This window comes from Thalassophryne amazonica, chromosome 23 (genome assembly GCF_902500255.1).
Source record: "Thalassophryne amazonica chromosome 23, fThaAma1.1, whole genome shotgun sequence".
NCBI lineage: Eukaryota > Metazoa > Chordata > Actinopteri > Batrachoidiformes > Batrachoididae > Thalassophryne > Thalassophryne amazonica.
In genome coordinates this window covers 18,695,615-18,715,284 of record NC_047125.1, presented here as the reverse complement: position 1 = coordinate 18,715,284, position 19,670 = coordinate 18,695,615, and positions in this window count along the sequence as shown.

Sequence of the window (19,670 nt, the reverse complement as noted above, 5' to 3'; positions counted from 1 at the left end):
TCTGATCTTACTTCATAAACTGAGTAATCAAACTGAGTTGAACTGAAACGGGATAAATGTGGGGTGAATGTAATCGCAAAGTTATTACAAACAACATCCATATAAACTTACTTGTATGCTTTTGTCAGCCAATCAGTGCAGTTTGACGGCAAACTACGGGGCCGGTGATGAACACATTTAAGCGGGGGTGTAAGCAGCTCTCAGTTGAATGGAGTCAGAGCTCTATCTACTGGACAAATGGTGCAAGGACATTTTACGTTGCCGACACAAACATTATTTCAGTAACTGTTCTGTTTATGAGAAATTATCGGCACTCTATCTGCAAAATTTTGGCCGGTAGTGAGTACTTTGAAAACGGCTTATATCGGCCGATAATATCGGCCGGCCAATATATCGGTCAGGCTCTAGTGATGCGCCAGGAATCTCTTGAGATACTGTTGGTCAGCTGAGGAAACTGAGAGAAGGAGCTGATCAGACCACTGCATTTGTGTTTCCATAAGGGACAATAACAGCTCTCAGATGTGTGAACGGTTTAAAACAAAAGGTTTCCGGAATGTTTCTTTTGGCTCTGGTCACCTGCTAATGTGAAACCTTGGAAAGATGACATTTTTTTGGAGGAAGAAGCCGGTAAGTTACAAGCAACAGTAAGGCCAGCAACAAAACGTCCTAGAATGTGACGACGACGCGGCGTAGGAGTGTCTGCTTGCGCAGACGTTGCCGTGACGGACACAGTTTTCAAACTAAGAATGGGTTTGTTTATATGTGTTGGCCTCGTGATGGACTGGTAGCCTATCCAGGGTCGACCCCCCTCTCGCCCAGTGACTGCTGGGATAGGTTCCAGTCATCCCCATGACTCTTAAATAGAAAAAGTTCAGAAATGGGATGGATTTTGGGAACCATATGGACAACTGTAAGTCAAAGAGGAATTTTCAGCAACATCTTCTTGATGGAGGTGATGATACATTCCAGCATACTAATTTTTCACAAGATTTCTCCAAACATTGGTGGAATGGACGCTATGTTCTTCAGGAGGAAAGCATTGCGCTTTGACGGTGCTTGGGCCTCCCTTTGAAAGCAGTGCTTTTCACCACCTGTTAATAGAAATGTCTACACAATTTGATAGATCATCAAATTTATCAAATGTTTGGAGTCGCAAGAGCAGCTGTTCTCCAATCTACACATTCATTTGCTGTGATTCTTTAATCTTTGTTATTGGACATATTCAATGACTTTCCCAGGCTTTCACTGTCGTTTTCTTCTTGGGCAGTTTTATTTTCATAACACACCAAACCAGCAATGTCTGCATATCTTTGCTTTCAGCTTTAATGTGATGTTAGAATTTGCACATTCTCCTTTTTATTTTATTTTTGTCAACTAACACCAGTGGGTGTTGAAAGAATTACGTAAAATTAGCCTCAGTTTTTTACCTCACGTGGCAAAGCATCAAGCCAGGAAGTGAAAGAATTTAGCAAGCCAAAATGACCTTATATATATATATTATTTATTTATTTATTATTTTTTTTCCTGCCAGGTGCGACATAATCACTGGTGGCAGTGTTTCATTTAATAACAAAATAATCAAATTATTGAAAGATGATGTGCCAATGTATTTACTCGCAATGTCAGAATTGATGTTTTTATCTCTTGGCTTGATATTCCTTCATGTGTGTGATAGCATGCACATTCTTGTGAACAAGATAACTCATTAACACATTGTAGACACTTGGCACTTACACCATAGGTGCCCACTGGGGAGTAGATGAGCAGAGTACATTTTAGTGTTGTTTCATACATGCATTTCCATTTAAATAATGTTTTTAAAAATCTAAAAGCAATGGCTCAAAAATATTGTATGATAGGTTTTGTATTGAGAATGATTGCATATATTGTTGACACATATTTCCCAGGTGTCCTGGTCAGAATTATTGGCACTCCAAAATTTTCAAATACAGAGTCTAAAATGTCAAAAATAAATAAATGCAAATTAACCAATGGTGGTTGTGGTGGTAATAGAACGATAACCGTTCATATCCTGACATTTGGGGGAAAAATACAAAATATACATGGCAGAGTTATGGGTACACTTTAAATTTTCAATAAAATATCACTTTTACAACCAGACTGGGGGTGTTTTTCCTTACCACTTGCCCCTATGTGCTTGCTCAGGGGGTTTGGTAATGTTGGACTTTAGCCATGTGAAACGCCTTGGGGCAAAATAAATTGACTGGTGTAGATCCAGGAAATGGATACATGAACATTTTCATGTCACTGAATATTTACATCAGTCAGCCAGTAAGAAAGACAGTCCTTATGATAATGTACAGTAAATTGATCTGGGGTAGGTAGTTCTCAAAAACTGAGTAACCATGCAAGAATGAGACTGGTGAAAGAAGCCATCAAGGAACACATGACAACTGTGGATTGTGATTGTTGAAACTGGGCATTGTACAGCTAATGTAAGATAGTTTGGAATGGAAAAGGATTTTCTTTTGGAAATTTCTGACCAGGACTGATGCTCAAAAGTCACATGATGTTCAGAAAGTCTCCTGTTCGCTGATGCCGTACTTCTTCTCTTCCTGACTTGCACCTGTGAGATGAGTGCAAACCGTCGAGGGGAACAGGTGCATTGAGAAATGGAGGGAGGGCGGAGGTGAAGGTTTGTGGGTGCTGGCATGTGTTCTGCGCTGGGCTGACATCATTAAAGACTTTGTCATGCATTCTGCCTTCACCAAGCTCAAAGGCCGCGTTAGCCACACGTTCGTCAGCTCGCTATTGTGCATTGCCAAGCGAGGAACAGCTGCGCTAGTGTTTCTGAGCATGCGAGGATGGACGCCGCCAGTGCTTCCCTTTTACCGCCATGTAAACAATCCCGCCTGCTTTGCGGCTCATATTCTTTTTCTGCTCCATGTCACACTCTCCCCTGGAGTCTAACACTCTGTATATTTCTGTCACCCACTGAATATTCTGTTTCACTCCCATTTTCCCTTCACCACCTCGAGACAATACCCCCTCCTGTTCCCCCTCTGCTGTTATTCACTGTGGCAACTCTGTGCCCCTTGCGCTGTGCTTGTCCCCTGATTAAATTTGGCCCCGGCGCGATCTCATTTGGCCCGTTGACTATCTTGGGAAAGCTCCTCATGTGCATCGCCGCAGCTGTAACGACGTTACCCGTGGTTAGGATGTCACCGGTGGGTTTGCCAAATGGACGCGCATCCACCTGGGATGGCTCCAGCTCCCACGGCAGTCTAATTACAAAACAAGACGCGTGCACAATTACAAACACACACGCACAGAGAGGTTATTTTTACTTTGTGCGCGCTTGTGTTGCGGAAGTGAGCCGAGATCACTTCTCCTTTGTGTTCCTTAAGCGGAAGCCGCAAACCTTCGCGCAAGAAACAAACAAACAAATGCAATTAATTTGAGGACGTGAATGCATGTATTTGATTTTGTAGAGACTGCAGGGTTTCACGTGCATTGCAAAAGCGCTGTTAAATGGTTTCGACATCAGGAAAATCAATTGCGGTGATCAATAATTACAGCGAAACCTGCACCCTTAGAAGTGACGGCGGTGAGCGCTTCAGCGGTTTCAGATGTGTTCATCCGTTTTCTGTTTTGTCCTCTGTGAGTGAGCGTCTGGTGGAATTAGCAGAAGCCTGTTTTGTCTGCTACTTCTGGAGATTCCGTCAGTAATTAAAGCACCACCTGAGGTACCGCAGTGCTGCTTTGATGAGGGTTGCCAAAGATGATGAGAATGGGCTTGATGCAGCAAAAAAGACCATTATATCACAGCTTATTGCACTATTGTGCATTCCTCCTATGGGAGCTGGGCATGTGTTTTTTCTCCCCTTTATCACACACTCCCTTCTATCTCTCCTTTCCCCCCTTTCTTACACACTTCTCTCCCTTTCTGTCATACCCCCTTCACAATCTCGACTCCGGCAATAGAGCCTGTCAGCGCTTTTAACACTTTCCTTAGTTGTGCCTTTGTTTTCCTTTCACTTTTGAAACTTTTCTCCTTTCTGTAGCACAGCTAAAATGTTCAATAACATTAAAACACTTCACTGGAGCTAATTTGTGTATTGTTAGCTGTGGCAGAAAAACTGTGTTGGTTTGGGGGTATTTTTGTTTTATAACTGCAATTAATAAAAGTCATGTTTCTTTATCTGCATGAATTAATATGTGTCATTAGCTGTGCAATAACCAATTGCACAGTTCGCTGTTAGCTCGTCTGTGATTAGCAAGCGTTACTATGAACCTGAGAGTTGTGTTATCTGAAGCCTTTGTAGTCCTGGTAGGGTCTCCCATGGGAAATTGGTTTCAGATGAGGGGCCAGACTAAGAATCTGAAGCCTTTGTGGTCCTGGTAGGGTCTCCCATGGGAAATTGGTTTCAGATGAGGAGCCAGACTAAGAATGTTTCACAAAGACTCCATGGATAAACAAGGCAGAGGAAATGTGACCCTGGGCCCCCATCTGAAGCCAGGATGAAGCCTGGATGAAGGGCCCATCAGCGAGCGCCTGGTGGCTGGGCTTGCTACGGAGCCGTGCCTCAGCCCGAAAATGCAAAGTGGATTTTCTGTCTCCACACTGTGGGCTCAGCATTCACAGGGGGAACCGCTGGGGTCAGGTGCGCTGCCCCATGGATGGCATTGAAACTTGACGGACCAGACCCAGGTGGCAGCAGGTATCTCCGGGGCATGAAAAGTCACCTCGCTGTGGGGGAAGGAGTGTCAGCTTGAGCAAGAGGTGGAGCGCTTAGATCTGGTGGGCCTCGCCTCCACGCACAGCCTCAGCTCAAGAACCACTCTCCTTGAGAGTGGATGGACCTTCTCTGGAGTTGCCCAGGATGTGACATGCTGGGTGGTTGTAGGGATACTCACTAGCCCCCAACTGAGCACTGCATTGAAATTACCCTGGTAGACAAGAGGGTCGCCTCCCTGCGCCTTCAGGTTGCAGGAGGGAAAACTCTGACTATTGCTTGTGCATATGCTGAATAGTATTTCGGAGTATTCTGCCTTCTTGCAGTCCCTGGCTGGAGTCTTGCATGGGGCTCCAGTGGGGGAATCCATTGTTCTGTTGGGGGACTTCATTGCACACATGGGCAATAACAGAGACACCGAGGATCTTCTGGTCTCAAGCCCAACGCCTTAACCACTAGACCATCACCTCTCCATGTGCAGGTCATGGACTGTCCATAGCAAACACCTTGTTTGAACATAAGGATGCTCATAAGTGTACATGGTACCAGATCACCCTAAGCTGTGATCGTATCATCTGATCTGAAACTGCATGTTCTGGACAGAGAGGGGCAGTGAAGAGAGGGGCAGAGCTGTCAAGTGATCACCATCTGGTGGTGATTTGGATTAGAGGGTGGAGGAGGACTTTGGACAGACCTGGTAAGCCCAAACAGATAGTACAGGTGAACTGGGAACATCTGGAGGAGCCCACTGTCCGACGACTCTTCAACTCACACCTCCGACAGAGCTTTTCTAGCATCCTTGTGGAGGTTGGAGGCATTGAACCAGAATGGGCACTGTTCAAAGCTTCCATTGCTGAAGCTGCAACAGGGAGCTGTGGACTCAAGGTCTTAGGTGCCTCAAGTGGCAGTAACCCTTGAATACTCTGGTAGACACTAGTGGTCAGGGATGCCGTCGGACTATAGAAGGAGTCTTTCCGGGATCTGTTATTTCGAGTAACTGTGGAGGCAGTTGGAAGGTACAGACAGGCTCAAATGGTGGCAGCAGGACTTTTGGTCAGCACCAAGGTGCTTCTGGAGGGCCATCTGGCACCTCAGGAACCATCCAAGCTGTATACAGTGAGGATGGGACTCTGTAATCTCAACTGAAGAGGTAATCAGTCACTCGAAGGAGCACTTTGAGGAACTCCTCCATCAGACTGGCGCTCCCTCTATATTAGAGACAGTTGAAAGCTGATGAGGGGTCATCATCAATTTCTCTGGTGGAAGTCACTGAGGTAGTCAAACAACTCCGCAGTGGGTGTTGCTGAGATCTGTCCAGAAATACTGATAGCTCTGGGTTTAGAGGGATTGTCTTGGATGAGATGTCTCTTCAACATTGCGATGAGGTCTAGGACATTGCCTAAGGAGTGGCAAACTGGGGTGATGGTCCCATATTTAAAAAAAGGGACCAGAGAGTGTGTGCCAACTACAGGAGCATCGCACTACTCAGCCTCCATGGTAAAGTATACTCCAGGATGCTGGAAAGGAGGGCTCAGCAAATAGTCAAACCTAAAATGAAGATGAACAATGTGGGTTGTGTCCTGGCTGTGGAACCACTGAACAGTTCTTCAAGCTCACAAGGATCCTAGAGGGTGCCTGGGAGTATGCCCATCCAGTCTACATGTGTTTTGTGGACTTGGAGAAGGTGTATGATCAGGTACCCCGGGAGATACTGTGGGAGGTACTGTGGAAGTATGGAGTGAGGAGGTCCCTTCTCAGGGCCATCCAATCTCTGTACTCACAAAGCGAGAGCTGTGTTCGGGTGCTCGGCAGTAAGTTGGACTCGTTTCTGGTGTCGCCGACCAAACAGTCCCCCCTAAAAAATCAGTCCGCCCTGCCTTCACTGCACATGCGTTATTTCGGAGCTCAGCAGCGTCATTTTTGAACATCACCAGCGATTTGCTGATGATCACCTCGTTTGTGCTTAAAACTGCACTCCAGTCATCATCTGTCTTAGCGACAGATATCTGAAGCTTTTGTACCACAGTCATTTCCGTATAACTTCAGCATTATTTCATAATAAAAGATGGGGGAAGGGGTCTGAGCGCCACAGCAGCTGCTGAGCTATATCATTTCAGAGCGTCAGTAACAATTGTCGCCTCAGTTCTGCTTAAAACTGACTTTAGAATGACTTAAGAGGTTTTATTTTGCCATCGAATGATTAATAATCCCATTATTCCCTTTGATCACTTTGGGTGTAGGGAGTCAGCTGCTGTCGTCCCAAATGACACATGTGCAGTGACGGCAGGGTGGACCAGTTTTTAGGGGGGACTGTTCGGTCTGCAACACCAGTGGGAGTTTGCTGTCATCAGGGCTGCGCTTTATCACTAATCCTATTTGTGATAATCATGGACAGGATATCGAGGCGTGGTCGAGAGAGACGGGATCTTGCACTGTAACTTTTAATACATTAAACTCATAATTTGATACGGATGCAATGGATTGTCCAGCAGGTGGTAGTGTTCAGCATGTGGCAGTATTGCAGGCACTATTTTACTTTGCAAGTGAACTCGGAAGAGTATTTTGATTTTACCATAAATAATTTGTGGACGGATCGGTGCAGCATCTGCAGTGATGCGGTCGCTGGATCGGACCGTCGTGGTGAAGAGAGAGCTGCGTAGGGAGGCAAAGCTCTTGATTTACCAATCGATCTACGTTCCGACCCTCACCTATGGTCATGAGATTTGGCTCATGACCGAAAGAACGAGATTGCGAGTACAAGCGGCCGAGATGAGTTTCCTCTACAGGGTGGCTGGGTGCTCCCTTAGAAATAGGGTGAGGAGCTCTGCGTTGAGCCGCTGCTCCTCCATGTCGAAAAGAGCCAGCTGAGGTGGCTCGGGCATCTTTTCTGGATGCCCCCTGGACACCTCGCTGGAGTGGTGTTCCGGGCACGTCCCATCGGGTGGAGGCCCCGGGGAAGACCCAGGACACGCTGGAGGGACTACATCTCTCGGCTGGCTTGGTAACGCCTCGGGGTTCCCCCGGAGGAGCTGGGGGAGGTGTGTGTGGATAGGGAGGTCTGGGCGACTTTGCTTGAACTGCTGCCTCCGCGACCCGACTCTGGATGAACTGGAAGGATGGATGGATAATTTGTGGTACCAATAAGAAGTTTTGGTGTATATTCATTCACATGTTCTATCCATTGTGTAATACTAGTTTTTGTTTTCCATTCTGTTATATTTTGTCCCATATTTGGTGACATAGTTGGCATCATGCCCTCATCATCCCTGTGGTTGCTAGCTTGTCTGCCACTAGATGCCCGTGATAACCGTGACATGAGATATTACACAGGCTAAACGGAGCTGATTTTTCAATTCACCTGGTGCGTCAAGGTTCACTCGATTTTCAGTTTGTCCTCATAATATACCCTTTTAACTTGGATATGTACCAGAGGATAGCATTTTTTCCTTTTAGTCAGTCGACATAAGCGGGATGGGATGGGCGAACCCACTCATCTACATTTTTGCAGAGCAATCTCAACACATTTTCCACAGTGGACAAGAAGTCCTAAATCGGGGATCAGGCAGAGGAAGTGACAACTTGTAACCCAACGACTTTGAAGGTGGGTGAAGGTTGCAGCAGATCCTTAGACTCCCATTGTCTGGGATTTTCTAGCCATTGGACTGGACTGTCAAGGATCGTGTGTTTGTCGGCTCATTCCCACTTTAAACAAACCCATGCATAAGTGTCTCTCGATCAACCCTGGAGATTTTCTCCGCACCCACCATCCTGTTTGGGACTTGATCAAGAGATGATCTTCATCATCACCGAAGGATTGCCATGATGACTGCTACCAGCGTGATGCGTATATCAGATGAATATGTGGGTTAACTACAAGCTCCCGCAATTACTGTAATTCAGTTCATGCCCATATATGTTTGATTAACCATTAATTACAACCCTTTGTTGGGACAGCAGTTATTGTTAGCAGCATAGCAGCTCTTGCGAGACTTCATTCAAAGTAATTACAGTGACATGTGTTTGCTTTTAATTTCTCAATCAGTGCTTCCACCAAAACATTTCAGTCAATATGTACAGCTACTCTGAGCCGCAGAGTTCAGTTTAGGCTATGCTGCATGTTGCAGTACTCACTGACAAAAATCGTTATTTCATGAACTACAGTGTGTAAAATCTTTGGCGTACAAAATTAATTTAAATTTACTCTGCAGTACATGACAAATCAATCCTGCTCAATAGTTTGATGTATAACCTGTCAACAACCTGCAGAAGCAGTGTTTTATTGTCTTTGTCGTTTTCTTTCATCACGAGGTTGTCTTTTCACCTATTAGCAAAAATCATCCGTAATTCCAGGTACTAATTCAGTAAGTTGGATGCTACTGGCTCAATTCCGTGCATTAAACCTATAATGTTGTCCGGATGTTGGAGTCTGGTTGTACGGGGTCGGGGGTAAGGCATCCTGTCCATCGTGCAATTCTATGTCATTGCCTACATTTGTCTTTTTATCTGGACCTCTGCTTCTTTTCACAGCCACAAGGTATCTTTCTTGCCCGACCTTTGAGTTGCATCTGCTTTTTCACCTCTCAGCGCCACCTCTGCCAAACTTATCATTTCACTTTTTCTCTCCTCTCGCTCTCTCTCCCGCCACCGATTTCCTGCCAGCTATTTTTGCAGTTCTAATTTATCTTGTGTCCTTCACTCTGTCCAGCTGTTTTCCTTGTCAACTCTGTCTCCATGTTACTACCCCGCGATTCCCCGTCAACAATCTCTCTCCTGCTATCTGTGGTGGGGTACATGTCCTGGCTCGGGCTTCTGTGGATATTAAGCTGTAACGGCCGGTGCTTTGCACTGGTCTCTGATGTATGTGTGACCTGCTTTCCTGCCAAACCCAGTCTCCAGCAGACTGCTTGGTTGTCTTCTCTGAGTTTGACCCGGCCAGCAGAGGCAGGAGCCTGAACCTGTATCCTGCAGCCAGTCTCACAACATTGTGGGACAAATAACACTCAACAGCCACCAAGCCAATGGGAGTACAAACACAGCTTTTATTTCTGTATTTAAACAGGTTGACAGAACTGCAAGAATAAATACCTCACACGATAGTGCGACTGAATGAAAAAGCGAAAATGTAATTAATCTATAACATTTTTTGTTGCTCCTTAATAATGCAGGATAAACAGAATAATACTTCCTGGTTATTTTCAACACTTTGTTTTGTTTCTATTCAATTTGATCGTGAATATGCACTATCCTTTAGAGATGGTATTCATGTGATATTATCAAAGGATGCCCGCGTTGGAAATCCGCCATTTTGGATGGCAAACAAAGGTGTGCTAGTCGGGAATACAATAGGCTCGTCTGTGAATAGAATGCATCCTTTGGTTTCTTGCCATTGCCTCATACAGAGAATAGTTGATTTCCATGCTGTTACCAACACATGTATATCATTAATGTGGGTTGAGAGAACAAAAAAAGGCTTTGACAAACATGCTCACTTGTCAAAGGTGTTTAATAATGCCGGGTTTGTTGTTGCATAATGTTATAAAATGTTTAAAATACCAGTTTGTAACTGAAGATCTTTAACGGTCCCTTACCAAAAAGTAGTACATACAAGTATGTTTCAAGTATACTTCCAGTTTACTTTTTATATACTTATCAGTACTATTTTTTGGTAAGGGGTGTTATTCTATTTCCTTCAACCCCTCAATGAAAAGCATGCATCTTGCATACCCTTTGACCTTCAAATTTAGATTTTTAATTTGCAAGTGTATCATCTGCATTTGTCACGCAATAGAACTGCACTGGGACCCAGGTGGCAACCACCGAGTCAGACAACCAAAGCATTCCTACCTCTGGAAAGTAACAGTCTGTAATTGTAACTTACTCAGGCATGACCCCAGTGCAGAGAACAAACTAGATGATCACTGTAGAGAGTCCTTAATTTTGCCAGAGCAGGATTAATAACTTGTCACAGGCTTAATGGTAGCTCTGTTTATGAGCACGAATTTGGACCACAGTGGATCAGTCCAACACAGGTGACAGTCTTTTAAGGGAGATAGCATAGGGGTATCCAAAAACAGGCACCCATGTAATATTAACAACAAAGGAGAATTAACCAGGTACAAGGGAAATTAATGCCGGAGACTGAAAACCATGGAGATCAAACCATAACATGACCTATGAATAGTATGACAGATAAACATTGAGATCAAGCCAAATCACCACAAAATGACCCATGATGCAATGTGATTATTGCAGCCAAATAAAATTTGGGATATCCCAATGGCCTTTTCTATTGGTTAGGGTCCTAAACACTGGCCATACAGCACATGTCACATGGCGAAAATATTATGGGTGATGCAACCTCACAATGCAAGTGATACATCTCATCTGACTCTTCCTATGGATTTGCTGTTTTGACAGTCATTCTAGTGGAAGCCAAGGATTCTCTGAAGGGACCGATGTCACGTTCCATCGTTTGATTGCATCCAAGTCTCACAGCCGTACAGCAAGACAGGAAGCACCAGGACCAGAAAGACCTGGACCTTTGTTCTCCTCTAGTTAGTTTGCTCAAACTGATTTTACCTGCAGAGGGTACTGTCATGTTTACAGACTGTAAGGGGCACACTGTAAAAACTTCCCAAACACAGGTTCACCTGCTGTGCAGCGAATCCCCAAGGATCTCATGTCGAGTTCTCTGTTGGGGCAGTTTGAACCTCTCCCTAATTTCACCTCCCTGTTATTTTTCCTCGTATCCTACCCTGCTTGTATTATTGCAGTACAGAAAACAATGTAATCACCTTGGGCAATGCACCGCTTTGTTGATCAGTGAGAAACAGAGCACTTTTCTGAAGAGAAATAAACTAAAAATCATGGTGTTCTGGGAATTGAGGACAAAGCATCATTAATTTTTTGTGGGTAACTCTGTTACTTGGCTCTAAAGGAGCTTTGTATCCTGCCTGAGAGTTGTGTGATGGTGCACTGCGCATTTCAGTAAGCAGTAAGTTGTCCTGAGTCAATATTCAGAGAACAGATGATGTTCCAGCAGTTTAATTTGATTTCCTTTTTTTGGACTGTGGAGCGTGGGGGACATCTTAAACTGAACTTTTACCTGATGTTGCACTTACACAAACAGCTGTCCTGTCCTCCACCCAAATTCCCATAGTTGTCTACAGACATTTTGGTGTATAGTGCATTCGGAAAGTATTCAGTGCTTCACCTTTTTCACATTTTATGTTACAGCCTTATTTCAAAATGGATGTAATTAATTTTTTTCCTAGAAATTCTAAACACAGTATCCCTTAATGCAAATTTATGAAAAAAAACAAACAAACAAAAAAATCACATGTAAAGATAAGGATTTGCAGCCTTTGCCATGAAGCTCAAAATTGAGCTCAGGTACATTCTGTTTCCACTGATTATCCCTGAGATGTTTCTACAGCTTAATTGCAATCCACCTGTGGTAAATTCAGTTGACTGGACATGATTTGGAAAGGCACACAACTGTTTACATATAAGGTCCCACAGTTGACAGGGACTGTCACAGCACAAACCAAGCATGAAGTCAAAGGAATTGTCTGTAGACCTCAGAGACAGGATTGTCTTGAGGCACAAATCTGGGGAAGGGTACATAAACATTTCTGCTGCTTTGGAGGTCCCAATGAGCACAGTGGCCTCGATCATCCATAAACGGAAGACGTTCATATCCAGGGAGGTGACCAAGAACCTGATGGTCTCTCTATGGAGAGAGGGGAACTTTCCAGAAGGACAGCCATCTCTGTAGCAATCCACCAGTCAGGCCTGTCATGGTAGAGTGGCAAGATGGAAGCCACTCCTTTGTAAAAGGCACATAGTAGCCCACCTGGAGTTTGCCAAATGGCACCTAAAGGCCTCTCAGACCATGATAAACAAAATTCTCTGATCTGATGAGACAAAGATTGAACTCTGTGGTGTGAATGCCAGGCATTGTGTTTGGCGGAAACCAGGAACCATCCCTACAGTGAAGCAAGGTGGTGGCAGCATCATGCTGTGGAGATGTTTTTCAGTTACAGGAACTAGGGGACTAATCAGGATTGAGAGAAAGATGAATGCAGTAATGTACAGAGACATCCTGGATGAAAACCTGCTCCAGAGTGCTCTTGACTGGGGTGACAGTTCATCTTTCAGTGGGACAGTGACCCTAAGGACACAGCCAAGATATCAAAGGAGTGACATCAGGACAACTCTGTGAATGTCCTTGAGTGTCCCAGCCAGAGCCCATACCAGAATCCGATTGAACATCTCTGGAGAGATCTGAAAATGGTTGTGCGCCTACGCTCCCCATCCAACCTGATGGAGCTTGAGAGGTGCTGCAAAGAGGAATGGGCAAATCTGCCCAAAGATAGGTGCACCAAGCTTGTGGCATTATATTCAAGAAGACTTGAGGCTGTAAATGCTACCAAAAGTCCACCAAAAAAGTATTGAGCAAAGGTTGTGAATACTTATGTACAGGTTATTTCTTAGTTTTTGATTGTTAATAAAGTTGAAAATAAAACTTTTTTCATGTTGTTGTTATGGGGTGTTGTGAGTACAATTCTGAGGGGAAAAATGAATTTACTTCATTTTTGGAATAAGGCTGTCGCATAACAAAATGTGCAAATAGTGAAAGACTGTGAAACCTTCCGGATGCACTCTATACAGCCAACGTTCATCACAAGCCAGTAAAACTCTCCAAAAGCAGTTTTTTTTTCTTCTTTTTGTATTGTCCAGCTTCCAACCACCTGCTGAAGGAAAATGGAGCTATAAAGAGTGAAAGAGCCCGAGGTGGAGGCAAATGATTCTTGTGGTCTCCTACTGCATTAGGTGCCCTCCTATAAATCCAACTTTAATTTTAGGTGTTTGAACCAACTTTTCTCATGCTTTTACTTAACATCACAATTCTTCAGTTCATCCTCATGCAATTTCTGTGTGAAAATGGCTAATTTGTAATCAGTTTCTTAGTGCCAAATTGTCTTGAATGATTACAAATGGGGGGTGGGGGGAGTAATTTGAATATTCGTCAGTCTTTCTTGATAATGCTTACTTGATATGTAGGAAAATGTCGTTACTGGGGCTCTTTGCAAATACAAGCTCAGCACAAAAACAGTGATGGTACAACATAGCTGATTGAAAGTAACAAGAAGCCTTCAGTAATATCAGCCCATCAGGGGAGGAGCAACATTTTATATTTGTAGCATATTGATCAGAATCACAATACGATATTGTTAAAAATACCAGGTCAAACTTTTGCATCTGTTGTTGTATCTACATGTATATTTACTTTAATTTTCAAGGATTTTCCAACAAGACAAACAAAGGTAAAGTATGCCAACCATGAGTGAAGTGGCTCTCAATGCAACTTCTGTTGATCGGTGTGCAACTTATTATATTTCTCATTTCTTAGCTTTGTCCGAGAAACTCAGGTAAACTTGGCGATCAGACTTTGGTTTGTGTGCCTGTAGACTTAACAGATTTTGGCAATTTTCTGCAATACTTTTCAAACTATTAGATGTGAAAGGTATTGATGTTCATTCTCCGGTACATTTGGCAGTTGTTGATACTGTTATCTTCACCCCCACACCCCACCCCAACATATATATAATTATTGGCATTGTAAAGGATGTGTTTACTTCCTGTTTGTGGAGTTGTATTATAACTATGACAAATGTTGTGCTTGAAGAGTCCATTTTTCTTCTTTTGGCAGTGAACACATTTGTTGTCGATGTCCTGTGCGCATCTTGAGACACGCAGTCAGTCAGTCATCCTGTGCTCTTTGCATGCTGATGTCGCCATCAACCGCTCACCAGCGGAGGAAGCTGCATCTGAGATGCTCATCTGGCAGTCAGAACACGCCTCCGCTGTGTTTTTCATATGACAGTGGTGAGTCACAGCGACAGTGACCCCGTCTCCCCCAGGGGGCTGCCAACATCATCTGTTCATCTCACTGCAGCCTTGACGGCTTCCTTGCAAACTTGCTCAGAGGCACAGGTGGGTTGTGGGGATTGGGGGCAGGGTTTGGTCCAAACTGAAGCTCCCGAGGGCGCCAGGAAAGAGCCGATCTGCTTCGTGACAAACTCTGAGCGGTGTGCATGAGACAGAAGCGACACATCAGTGTTATTTATGGCAGAAAGGAAGATCGTTGTGGCTTCTTCAATCTTCGTCTGATGGATGTCTGTAAGTGCCTCCTTTCTTGAACTTTGATGGCACCTTGCAATCAGTGGGATGTCTGCCCCTCCTGCTCCCCCCCCCCCCCCCCCCCAACTTAATACTCCTGCAGTCTTGTTTTTTCATAGATGAGCTCACGTGATTTGAGTTTTAAAAGCAGGTAATTAAACCTGTGGCAGTTGAGAAGTTATTATGTTGCTGAAAGAGAAGCTGCCTATATGCTGGCCCACTGATCATTCACAAGTTATCTTTAAACCCCCATAACATTAAAGGCTGGTCATTCATCAAGTCACAGGGCAGCTTTGTGCACTGAAAGCCTCCTGTCGCTACCATTTTCCCCCGCAGAAACATTTCTCGCTGCTCTTTCAGCAACACTCTCTAGAGCGCCTCACCTCAAATCGAAAACAAACTGGTATCAATAAATTAAGGCAACATCTCGCTATAAAGTAAATTAAGCATTGCTTTAGGGCCCTATTTCAAAGTCTTACCTCTGCCCTTAAAAAGTAAAATATCAAAGCTGGTTGTTTTTTGGTGAGTTGTGGACCCAGTAGACGCATTTATCCAACTCGTAATTATAATTTTGTAATTAAAACAGCGGTCAAGTTGGGAGATCCTGCAGAGGTTGCCGCTGTTGATGTGTTGTTGCATTTCTGCTGCCACACAATTGGAGCCGAAATGCCAACGGCCACTAAAATGATGTTTTCATGCTTGGAATTAGAATATTCATAAGCTGCGCAAATGGGCAGGATTGAGGACTATTGTGCACTCAAATGTGAGAATAAAAGGCATTGCTTATTGCTGTTTTGCTGCAATGAAGCCGTGCAACTGAAATGCCAGTTTTGCCCCCTCTTCTCATTCTTGGTTAATATGCATATGTTTCGAAACACTTCTTCCACTCCTTAATCACTGAACACACTTTTCTGGGTTGGGTTTGTGTGACCTGATAGCCCGCCGTCTCTCATTAGGCATTCAGAACAATGCTAGCATTAGTAGAGTTATTTATTCAAATGAGTACGCATGCAGGAGATGTATGTGGTTCACGCGAGGTCTGACAATGCTCCACTACCCTGAAGCTATATCTCCAATCAGATGGGGATTGGGACAAGAGAGTGCTGTCATGTTTCCTTTGTAGTGAGGCACAAATGCTTCTGCTGCTGATGTGGTAAAAGCTTTTTTCTCTTTTGTCACCTTCTCCCTTGTTTGAGCTCTGGCGTCCCAGCGGTCTGTCACGATACAGTTTGGTCAGGGAATCGGCGAACCATGTTATTGGTTGGCAAGTGTTCTTCTCGAGAATTGGGGTGGCTCTTCTCTAACCTTCCTTTCACAAATGGCAGCTTTTTTTGTGTGCGTGTTCATCAGTGACTCTCAACAAAAAGGTCCATAGGTACTGGACCACTGTAAGTGAAGAGAGAAAGAAGAGATTGATGTCTTGTGAAAGCCATTTCTTTCTCCCCCTTGAAATCTCAACACTTGCCAAAAAACTTTGACAGCACACTCTTTCACTCTTCATCAAAGTGTAGCTAGATGATGAGGATGTGAACAAGAAAGAGGGGAAGAGTAAGAGAGGTTTGGTGGTGGAAAAACCCATGAAATACAGCCCTTGAGCGGTTATTGCTGCAGTAAATGCACGATGCATAAAATTCAAAGTAGAAACTGACCTACCTATTTATGGGCCAGATTCAGTGCATTAATCACGACTGATATTTGGCACACACTGTACTAACCCACAGAAATTATGGTTACCAGAGTCTGAGCCAGGATCAGCTCAATAGGTGTTTCACTTGCACACCTCCAACATTTACATTTGTCATGGACTCTATTTCTTTTGTTTTGTTAGAAACCACACAACTCTGCAAATGGCAACTCAAGGGTCAGCTGTTAAACCCCTGGCTGCTATTGTTTTCCACTGAAATGCCTTTGAGTCAAACAGTGAGTCTGCAACCATTGTGCATTCAAGCAGAAGCACCGATCTGTGGCGTTTGAATGTGATTATAAATCAGTTTGGATAAAAGCGTCTGATGAATGCATTAATGTCAGTTTGCTTGTAAAAGTTTATTTTGAGCAGTTATTTGAGAGAAGCAAAACAACTAAATTTAATTTTACATTTTTGCATTTGGCATTAGTTTTTATCCAAAGAAAAATAAACGGAAAGAAAAGTGTGCCACGTTCTTAAAATATATATTTTAGTTATACGGGGGATGAGCATATGAAGAAGAAAACTGAGTAGTTGTTATGGATACCCAGATGAGGTGTACTATTTGCATTGTGAGAAAATGTCAACTTCAACACTATTGAGATGTGACACATTCTCTTGATGTAATCCATCAAACAGATGCCTCAGTACCAAGTAACTCAGTGACTGTATGAGGCCAATGAAAGACCCACATTTGACCTGACTACAGGAAATTGATTGCTGTTTTGAGGAAGTAAGAACTGACCTCTGGTCTTTCTTGATGGTTGCCAGGCAAGACTCTGATTCTGTAGTGTGGTGGCTGCATGGATGTTCAGCACTATTGCATACTCGAAGACCTGACCTGGTGTGGACAAAAACACTGGAGTTGGTTAAACCTCAAAAGAAGATATTTGGAGCCATATTGAAGTAGATCACAGTTGGTCAGGTCGAACAGATCACGTGTGTTCAACAAATCAAGACCTGACTGAGCTCATCTGCTCCGATTAGTTCAAGAACAAATACAAAATGTGCAGTGCTGTGGGTTACGACGACCACGACTGTGAAACACTGCATTTATAGGTTAAAAAAACAAAAAACACTTTTGATATGATGCAGGTGGCAATGGGTAATCAAATCAATTTTATTTATATAGCGCCAAATCACAACAAACAGTTGTGCCCCAAGGCGCTTTATATTGTAAGGCAAGGCCATACAATAATTACGGAAAAACCCCAACGGTCAAAACGACCCCCTGTGAGCAAACACTTGACGACAGTGGGAAGGAAAAACTCCCTTTTAACAGGAAGAAACCTCCAGCAGAACCAGGCTCAGGGAGGGGCAGTCTTCTGCTGGGACTGGTTGGGGCTGAGGGAGAGAACCAGGAAAAAGACATGCTGTGGAGGGGAGCAGAGATCGATCACTAATGATTAAATGCAGAGCAAAAAGAGAAAGAAACACTCAGTGCAACATGGGAATCCCCCAGCAGTCTAAGTCTGTAGCAGCATAACTAAGGGATGGTTCAGGGTCACCTGATCCAGCCCTAACTATAAGCTTTAGCAAAAAGGAAAGTTTTAAGCCTAATCTTAAAAGTAGAGAGGGTGTCTGTCTCCCTGATCTGAATTGGGAACTGGTTCCACAGGAGAGGAGCCTGAAAGCTGAAGGCTCTGCCTCCCATTCTACTCTTACAAACCCTAGGAACTACAAGTAAGCCTGCAGTCTGAGAGCGAAGCGCTCTATTGGGGTGATATGGTACTATGAGGTCCCTAAGATAAGATGGGACCTGATTATTCCAAACCTTATAAGTAAGAAGAAGAATTTTAAATTTTATTCTAGAATTAACAGGAAGCCAATGAAGAGAGGCCAATATGGGTGAGATATGCGCTCTCCTTCTAGTCCCCGTTAGTACTCTAGCTGCAGCATTTTGAATTAACTGAAGGCTTTTCAGGGAACCTTTAGGACAACCTGATAATAATGAATTACAATAGTCCAGCCTAGAGGAAATAAATGCATGAATTAGTTTTTCAGCATCACTCTGAGACAAGACCTTTCTAATTTTAGAGATATTGCGCAAATGCAAAAAAGCAGTCCTACATATTTGTTTAATATGCACATTGAATGACATATCCTGATCAAAAATGACTCCAAGGTTTCTCACAGTATTACTAGAGGTCAGGGTAATGCCATCCAGAGTAAGGATCTGGTTAGACACCATGTTTCTAAGATTTGTGGGGCCAAGTACAATGACTTCAGTTTTATCTGAGTTTAAAAGCAGGAAATTAGAGGTCATCCATGTCTTTATGTCTGTAAGACAATCCTGCAGTTTAGCTAATTGGTGTGTGTCCTCTGGCTTCATGGATAGATAAAGCTGGGTATCATCTGCGTCACAATGAAAATTTAAGCAATGCCGTCTAATAATACTGCCTAAGGGAAACATGTATAAAGTGAATAAAATTGGTCCTAGCACAGAATCTTGTGGAACTCCATAATTAACCTTAGTCTGTGAAGAAGATTCCCCATTTACATGAACAAAGTGTAATCTATTAGATAAATATGATTCAAACCACCGCAGCACAGTGCCTTTAATACCTATGGCATGCTCTAATCTCTGTAATAAAATTTTATGGTCAACAGTATCAAAAGCAGCACTGAGGTCTAACAGAACAAGCACAGAGATAAGTCCACTGTCTGAGGCCATAAGAAGATCATTTGTAACCTTCACTAATGCTGTTTCTGTACTATGATGAATTCTAAAACCTGACTGAAACTCTTCAAATAGACCATTCCTCTTCAGATGATCAGTTAGCTGTTTTACAACTACCCTTTCAAGAATTTTTGAGAGAAAAGGAAGGTTGGAGATTGGCCTATAATTAGCTAATATAGCCGGGTGAAGTGATGGCTTTTTAAGTAATGGTTTAATTACTGCCACCTTAAAAGCCTGTGGTACATAGCCAACTAATAAAGATAGATTGATCATATTTAAGATTGAAGCATTAAGTAATGGTAGGGCTTCCTTGAGGAGCCTGGTAGGAATGGGGTCTAATAGACATGTTGATGGTTTGGAGGAAGTAACTAATGAAAATAACTCAGACAGAACAATCGGAGAGAAAGAGCCTAACCAAATACCG